Source organism: Chiloscyllium plagiosum, unplaced genomic scaffold (genome assembly GCF_037043375.1).
Source record: "Chiloscyllium plagiosum isolate Xiang-an unplaced genomic scaffold, Cpla_swu_hap1 HiC_scaffold_12, whole genome shotgun sequence".
NCBI lineage: Eukaryota > Metazoa > Chordata > Chondrichthyes > Orectolobiformes > Hemiscylliidae > Chiloscyllium > Chiloscyllium plagiosum.
In genome coordinates, this window is record NW_028270150.1 from 107,828,964 (window position 1) to 107,838,181 (window position 9,218).

Below are 9,218 nucleotides of genomic sequence, written 5' to 3' on the forward strand. Positions count from 1 at the left end.
TTCTATTAAGTTGGAAAGGCATGACCTTCTCTGCACAAAACCATGTTGCCTATCACTGATAAGCCCATTTTCTTCCAAATGTAAATGGATCCTATCCCTCATTATCTTCTCCTGCAGTTTCCCTACCATTGACGTCAGGTTCACCTGTCTATAATTACCTGGAGTATCCTTGCTACCCTTCTTACAGCAATCCTACAAATTCTCCAGTCCTCACCCATGGTTAGGGATGGTGCAAAGGTTTCTGTTAAAGCTCCAGCTATTTTCTCTCTTGTTTCTCTTAGTAACCGATTAAATCTTTCCCCTCTCAACCTAAACCTATGATCTCTAGTTCTGGACTCCTCAACCCCAGACATGATCTACTTACCTTATCCATGCCCCCCCACAATTTTATAGACCTCTATAAGGTCACCTCTCTGCCTCTGACATGGCAGGGAAAACAGCCCCAGCCTGTTCAACCTCTTCCTGTAGCTCAAATCCTCCAACCCTGACAACATCCTTGTAAATCTGAACCCTTTCAAGTTTCACAACATCTTTCCTCTAGCAGGGAGTCTAGAATTGCACACAATATTCCAAAAATAGCCTAACCAAAGTCCTGTACAGCTGCAGCATGATCTCCCAACTCCAACAGGTTTAATTGGAAGCCTTCATCAGATGTTTATGGAGTACTCCGCAACTACCTGATGAAGGAGCAGCGCTCCGAAAGCCAGTGCTTCCAATTAAACCTGTTGGACTATAACCCTGGTGTTGTGTGATTTTTAACTTTACCAGGGGAAAGCCACTATGTCCAGGCTTCTGACAATGACTCTGACCCTGCAGCTGAGAAGGGAAGGGGGCCAGATGGGGAGAGCAATAGTGATAGGGGATTCATTGGCTAGGGGAAGAGAGAAGAGATTCTGTGGATGAGAATGAGACTCCTGGATGATATGTTGTCTTCTGGGTTGCCAGGGTTAGGGATCTCAGCATTCTTATAGGGTAGGATGACCAACCAGAAGTCATGGTACAAGTTGGTACCAATGACATAGCGAGGAAAAGGGATGAGGACCTGAAAATTGAATTTAGGAAGTTATGAAGGAAGCAAAAAAGAAGGACCTCAAGGGTAGTAATCTTTGGGTTGCTGCCTGTGCCACATGCTAGTGAGGGCAAGGATAGGAAGATATGGCAGATGGACGTGTGACTGAAGAGTTGGTGCAAGAGGCAGGGTTTCAGATTTGTGGATCATTGGATCCTCCTCTGGGCAAGGTATGATCTGTACAAAAGAGATGGGTTGTACCTGAACTCGAGGGAGACCAATATCCTTGTGCACAGGTTTGCTAGAGCTGTTGGGGAAGCATTAAACCAGGTTGGCAGCAGGGTGGAAACCAGACCGTCAGGTAAGAAGATGCAGCAGTTGGTGTAAATGTGTAGAGAGACTGTGAGGAAGGGAAGGCTGAAATGGCAAGAGGATGGAGTCCAGGCAGAAAGGCAGAAGGATGTAATGCAGAGATCAGAGCAAAACTTAGAAAAGAAAAAAGTCAAATTGGGTGATAGAATTGTATGCAGAAGACAGGAAGATTGCTAGACTCGAAAGGGACAGTGGGTATAAGGGCACTTTATCTGAATACTCCAAAGTCGATGAATTTGTTGGGCAAATCAGTACAAAAGGGGTATGATTTAGTTGCCATTACAGAAATGTGGTTGCAAGATGGTGATGACTATCCTGACTCGTGAATTAAATGTCCAAGGGTATCAGGTAATTAGGAAGAATAGGCAGGAAGTTAATGGAGGTGGGGTCCTGCTCTTAATTAAGGATGAAATGAGAGCAATAGGGAGAGACCTTATAGGATCTAAGGAGCAAAATGTTGAATCTGTTTGGGTGGAGATCAGGAATGTCAGGGGAAGAAGTCACTGCTGGGAGTAGTCTATAGGCCACCCAATAATAATGCGACAGTGGCACAGGCGATCAGTCAGAAAAAAATTACAGGGATGTTGCCATGGTTGGTGGATTTGAGCTATAGGGAGAGGCTGAACAGGCAGGAGCTGTTTTCCATGGAGTGTCAGAGGCTGAGGGGTGACCTTATAGAGGTTTACAAAATTATGAGGGGCATGGATATGGTAAATAGGTAAAGTCTTTTCCCTGGGGTCGGGGAGTCCAGAACTAGAGGGCATAGGTTTAGGGTGAGAGGGGAAAGATATAAGAGACCTAAGGGGCAGCTTTTTCACACAGAGGTTGGTACGTGTATGGAATGAGCTGCCAGAGGAAATGGTGGGGGCTGGAACAATTGCAACATTTAAGAGGCATTTGGAAGGGTATATGAATAGGAAGGGTTTGGAGGGATATGGGCCGGGTGCTGGCAGGTGGGGCTGGATTGGGTCAGGATATCTGGTTGGCATGCATGGGTTGTACTGAAGGGTCTGTTTCCATGCTGCACATCTCTATGATGCTATGAATGATCAGGGAGAAGGTAGGGCTGATCAGGGATAGCGGAGGGAACTTGTGCGTGGAGTCTGAGCAGATAGGGGAAGCCCTAACTGAGTTTTTTGCTTCGGTTTTCACCAAGGAAAGAGAACTTGTGAATGAAAACTTTGAGGAGCTGGGATACAGGCTTGGGCCAGTTCATATTTATCCTGGGCTGCTCCGGGAAGCGAGAAACGAGGTTGCTAAGCCGCTGGCGAGGATATTTGCCTCCTCACTCTCCACGGGAGTTCTACCGAAGGATTAGAAGGGGATGAATGTTGTTCCTCTTTTCAAGAAGGGTAATAGGGAAATCCCTGGTAATTACAGACCAGTCAGTCTTACATCTGTGGTCAGCAAAGTTTGGAAAGAATTCTGAGGGATGGGATTTATGACTATTTGGCAAAGCATAGTGTGATTAAAGGCAGTCAGCATGGCTTGTGAGGGGCAGGTCATACCTCACAAATCTTATTGAGTTCTTTGAGGAGGTATTAAGACAGATCGATGAAGGTCAAGCAGTGGATGCAATGTATATGGACTTCAGCAAGGCATTTGATAGGCTCATTCATAAAGTCAGGAAGTTTGGGATACAGGGAGATTTGGCTATCTGGATTCAGAATTGGTTGGCTGACAGAAGGCAGAGAGTAGTTGTAGATGGAAAATATTCTGCCTGGAGGTCAGTGTTGAGTGGGGTCCCACAGGGCTCTGTACTTGGGCCTCTGCTCTTCGTAGTTTTTTTAAATGATGTGGATGAAGAGGTTGAGGGGTGGGTTAGTAAATTTGCAGATGACACAAAGGTTGGAGGTGTCATTGATAGTATAGAGGGCTACTGCAGGCTGCAGCGTGACATAGACAGGATGCAGAGCTGGGCTGAGAAATGGCAGATGGAGTTCAATCTGGATAAATGTGAAGTGATGCATTTTAGAAGGTCAAACTTGAATGCTGAATATAGGATTAAAGACAGAATTCTTGGCAGTGTGGAGGAACAGAGGGATCTGGAATAGAGCCCTCAAAGCTGCCACCCAAGTGGATAGGGTTGTTAAGAAAGCATATGGTGTTTTGGCTTTCATTAACGGGGATCGAGTTTAAGAGCCGCGAAGTTTTGCTATAGCTCTACAAGTCCCTGGTGAGACCACACTTGGAATATTGTGTCCAGTTCTGGTTGCCCTACGTAGGAAAGATACAGAGGCTTTGGAGAGGGTGCAAAGAAGGTTTACCAGGATGCTGCCTGGACTGGAGGGTTTGCCTTATGAAGAAAGGTTGAATAAGCTCGGACTTTTCTCTCTGGAGAGAAGGAGGAAGAGAGGAGACCTGATCGAGGTGTACAAGATAATGAGTGGAATAGATAGAGTCAATAGTCAGAGACTTTTCCCCAGGGCTGGATTGACTGGTATGAGGAGTCATAGTTTGAAGATATATTAGGAGGAAGGTATAAAGGAGACATCAGAGGTAGGTTCTTAATGGAGAGAGTTGTGAATGCATGGAATGCCTTGCCAGCGGTGGTGGTGGAAGCGAAGTCATTGGGGACATTTAAGCGACTGCTGGACATGCACATGGATAGCATTGAGTTGAGGGGTGTTTAGGTTAAGTTATGTTATTTTACATTAGGATTAAACCTTGGCACATCATCGTGGGCCAAAGGGCCTGTTCTGTGCTGTACTTTTCTATGTTCTATGTCTATGTTCTATTTTGGGAGATATCAGATCTCATCAGTCTCTAATACTAAGAGATGAAAGTATTTGTACTTTTTCTGACATGTTACCTGAGAGATTGGTAATTTGTGGAATAGATGGACAGAAATTTTGCATTAATCTGTGTAATATCAGGTTGGAGAGCTGAATCAAGATTGGGAAAGTAACAGTGGGAATGACTGACAGATTTTCAGGAATACAGTTTGTTCTTCGGAATGATTTCGCAGGATCCAAGGTGGGAGTGACACGCATTGTTGTGGAGAAGCCAAAGGAAGACCAAGAAACTGAGGAGTTAAAAGAAAAACACTCTGGAATTCTTCCAGACTGTGTACTAACAGGATCTCACTACCATAGATTACAGCATGAAGCAAAAACAAAGGTGTTGATGTCCAGTTTGATGTAATGGTGCAGGAAAAATCTGAACAGCATTGGATCAGGTAGAAGTGTTTAGTCTTGAAAGGCTAATGGATTTACAACAGACAGACAAGACATTAAAGATATATATATATTGATACATACTCAGAAAAAGAATCAGATTGTATTCCTGAGGTTATTATCTTAAAGATAGAATCCTAAGACAAAAATGGAGACCATGGCAGGTTAGTGCAGAGGAGAAATGGCAGAGGTGCACCAGATCGTGTTGCTGGTAGCATACAGACAGGAAGTGTTCTGGGTAGAATATGGATTACCTGTAGGAGGTCACCTAGGTATGAGGAAGACTCAAGCTAAGCTACAACAGCATTTGTATTGGCCTGGACTGCACAAGGATGTGGTTAAACTTTGCAGTATATATCATACGTGCCAAATGGTAGGTAAGCCACAGGCAGTAATAAAACCAGCACCTTTGTTGCCAACTCCCACATTCGAAAAACCTTTCATGTGGGTAATGATTGATTGTGTAGGTCCCCTCCCCAAAGCTAAGAGTCGGAACCAGTACTTGCTAACCATAATGGATATGTCTACCACATGTCTGGAATTAATCCGTGAGAGATTCAGTCAGACCAAGGCTCTAATTTTATTGCTAGGCTGCTTACGGAAGTCATGGATAGCTTCGGCATACAGCACTTTAAATCAAGTGCGTACCATCCTGAATCCCAGGGAGCTTTGGAAAGGTGGCATCAGAATCTGAAGACCACGTTAAGAGTGTACTGTCAGGACTATCCAACTGATTAGGATAAAGGTATCCCATTCATATTGTTTGCCAGTAGGGATGCTCCAAACAAATCTACACAGTTTACTCCCTATGAGTTATATCCAGACTTGAAGTGAGAGGGTCTTTGAAATTAATTAAAGAGAAATTGACAGGGCTGAACTAGGAGATCTCACACTTGGATTATGTATTGGAGGTGAGGGAGAGATTAATTCGGGTTGGTGAGTTAGCTAAACAGCACCTGAAGAGGGCACTGCATAGAATGATGGCAGATAAATCTATAAAATTTGGACGTTTTCCCATGGGGATGATGTATTAATATTGTTATCAGTGATAGGAAATCCCTTCAAAGCCAGGTTTAGTGGTCCCGATCAAATTAAGCAAAAGTTGAGTCAGGTAAACTATCGGGTAAAGCTGCTGGATAGGACAAAAAAATGTAACAGGTATGTCATGTGAATATGTTGAAACCTTATTATAATAGAGACTGGGAAGTGGGGAAACAGTGATAGTTACTGCCCCACAGCATGAAGTACCAAATCCAGATGTTGTGGAGTTTGATGTGCTTCAAAATACGTAAACTAATGAGGGGATCCTTGAGGAGTGGGATAGACTAATGAATCTGTCTCAGGAGCAAAGAATCTAGTTGAAAGGTTTGTTCCAGCAGTATGAGGCCATATGCAGGAATAAGATGGGGAAGACTAATACTGTTGTGCATGGTACTGGCCTTACAACATTTTAATGTTTACGTGATGAACAATGAATCAGAGACAGTTGTGTACACTGACCACAATCCTCTTACATTCTTGGAAAGATTTAAAGACAAGAATATAAGACTATTTTGTTGGAGTCTTAAGTTACAGAATTTCAGTTTACAAATTATACATGTTGTGGGTCATAAAAATGTAATTGCAGATGCGTTATCGTGGATTTAAAGGAAAATCTATAGGTAAGATTGGACAGATTCCAATGTCATATTCTACAGAAATTAATATGAAAGTATAACTGAGATTAATGACCTATGTATTTCTTTGTAACAGGATTAAGAATCAGAAAAAAATGAAGTCATCTTTTCATTATGATGGCTTTATTATTTTCTTAAGCGGGGGGGGGGGGGGGTGGGTGTTATAATGTTGAGGGCTTGGTCTGTACCTTTATTAGAGAGTGAATGCTGTTCTGAACTGAGAGATTACAAGCATCTGTGATGACTAGACAGCAGTCTCAGAATGTGCTGGAAAATTGAAAATATGTAACATTTGGCTGTGAAATGGATACCTCAGTTTTGGTTGCTGTTTTGATAACAATTCAGATTTAACCAAGCAGTTTAAGTTATGCCCCAGGATACTAAAATCAAGCTGGTTGAGTCCTAAAGTATATAACTGCTAGACTGGGTCTGCAGCAGATGGTGAAGGAACCAACAAGAGGGAAAAACATACTTAACCTCATCCTTACTAATCTGCTGGGTGCAGAAGCACCTCTCCATGACTGTATTGGTAAAAGTGACCACTGCACTGTCCTTGTGGAGACCAAATCCCACCTTCACATTGAGAATAACCTCGATCGTGTTGTGTGGCACTATCACCGTGCTAAATGGGACAGACTTCGAACCGATCCAGCAGCTTAAGACTGGGCATCCATGAGGTGCTGTGGGCCATCAACACAATCTACAATGCCATGGCCCTGATAACATTCCGGCAATAGTACTGAGGACGTGTGCTCCAGAACTTGCTGCTCCCCTAGCCAAGCTCTTCCAGTACAGTAACAACATTGGCATCTACCCTACAATATGGAAAATGGCCCAGGTATGTCCTGTACACAAAAAGTAGGACAAATCCAACCCAGCCAATTCCTGCTGGATAATCAGTTTACTCTCCATCATCAGTAAAGTGATGGAAGGGTCATCAAGCAGCACCTGCTCAGCAACAACCTCATGGCTTGCTAACCCATGAGGTGGCACAGTAACTCAGTGGTTAGCATTGCTACCTCGCAGTGCCAGGGACCCGGGTTTGATTTCAGCCTTGTGTTTGCATATTCTCCTTGTGTTTGTGTGGGTTTCCTCCGGGTGCGCTGGTTTCCTCCCACACTTCAAAGATGTGTAGGTTAGATGAACTGGTCATGCTAAATTGCCCATCGTGTTCAGGGATGTGTAGGTTAGGTACATTAGTTGGGGTAAATTATAGGGTAGGGAGAATAGGTCTGGGTGGGTTACTCTATGGTGGGTTGATGTTGACTTGTTGGGCCGAAGGGCCTGCTTCCACACTGTAGGGAATTTAATTCTAAAAACAACCTGCTCAGTGACGCCCAGTTTGGGTTTCGCCAGGACCACTCAGCTCCTGACCTCATTACTACCTTGGTTCAAATATGGACAAAAGAGCTGAATTCCAGAGGGGAAGTGAGAGTGACAGCCCTTGACCTCAAGGCCATGTTTGACCGAGTATGACATCAAGGAGCCCTGGCAAAACTGGCATCAATGGGTATTGGGGACAAACACTCCGCTGGTTAGAATCATACTTGGCACAAAGGAAGATGGTTATGGTTGAGGAGGGTCATTCATCTCAGCTCCAGGACATTTCTGCAGGAGTCCCTGAGGGTAGTGTCCTAGGCTCAACAATCTTCAGCTGCTGCATCAATGACTTTCCCTCTGTCATAAGGTCAGAAGTGGGGATATTCGCCAATGATTACAGTGTTCAGCACCATTTGCGACTCCTCAGGTACTGAAACAGTCCATGCCCAAATGCAACAAGATCTGGGGAATATCCAGGCTTGGGCCGACAAGTGGCAAGTAACATTCACACCACACAAATGCCAGACAATGATCATCACCAATAAGAGACACTCTAACCATCACCCCTTGACATTCTACAGTATTACCATCACTGAATTCCCCCACTGGCAATATCCTTGGGGTTACCATTGACCAGAAACTCAACTGGACTCACCACATGAACACGGTGGCTACAAGAGCAGGTCAAAGACTAGGGATACTGCAGCGAGTAACAGCGAGCAGTGATGGAACATTCCCCACTTGCCTGGATGGGTGCAGCTCCAACATCACTTAAAAAGCTTGACACCATCCAGGCAAAGCAACCCACTTGATTGGCACCACATCCACAAACATTCAGTCCCTCTACTGGTGCTCAGAAGTGTGTACTATCTACGAGATGCACTGCAGAATTCACCAAAGAACCTTAGACAATACCTTCCAAACCCACAACCACTTCCATCTCGAAGGACACCGTTATCTGTAAGTTCCCCTCCAAGTCACTCACCACCCGGACTTGGAAATATGCCACCCGTTCCTTCGCAGTTGTTGGGTCAAAATCTTGGAATTCCCTCCCTACTGACATTGTGGGTCAACCCACAGCAAGCGATTCAAAGTGGCAGCTCACCATCACCTTCTCAAGGGCAAATAGAGATGGGCTATCAATGCTGGCCAGCCAGCGACGCCCAAGTCCCACAGATGAATAAAAAAATATAATAGCTCCATAAACAACACAGATTCAGTCTGAAATATGAATAGCTTCTGTGCCAAACTCTATTCACTGAAAATTTCTGAGCGTGCTTTCAGAGAGAGATGTCCAGGACCCTGAAGCTTGTTCGTAGTAGATATGCACTTGGTTTCACAGACCATTAAGATCCTGGGTGTTGCACGTGCAGTTTCAAAAGTGATCAGGATTCTGCCAGCTTCCCTGTGAATCAGACGGGGAGGAGTGTGCAGCAGGCATGATCACTGTGAAGGTGCACATTGTCTGCAGGGATGCCATGTACAAAACACTGGATGTGGGGAGGAAGAATATGTCCAAAGCTGCCATCATCCTGATGGCCACCTTTGTGTGCAGCTGCATCAAGCCGTAATTCCACCCTGGGTGGACAAACACTGAGTGTGACTATGTACTGAAGCTCTACATGTCCCCAGTTATGAAGGGTAGGACTGGCCTTGTTGCAATAG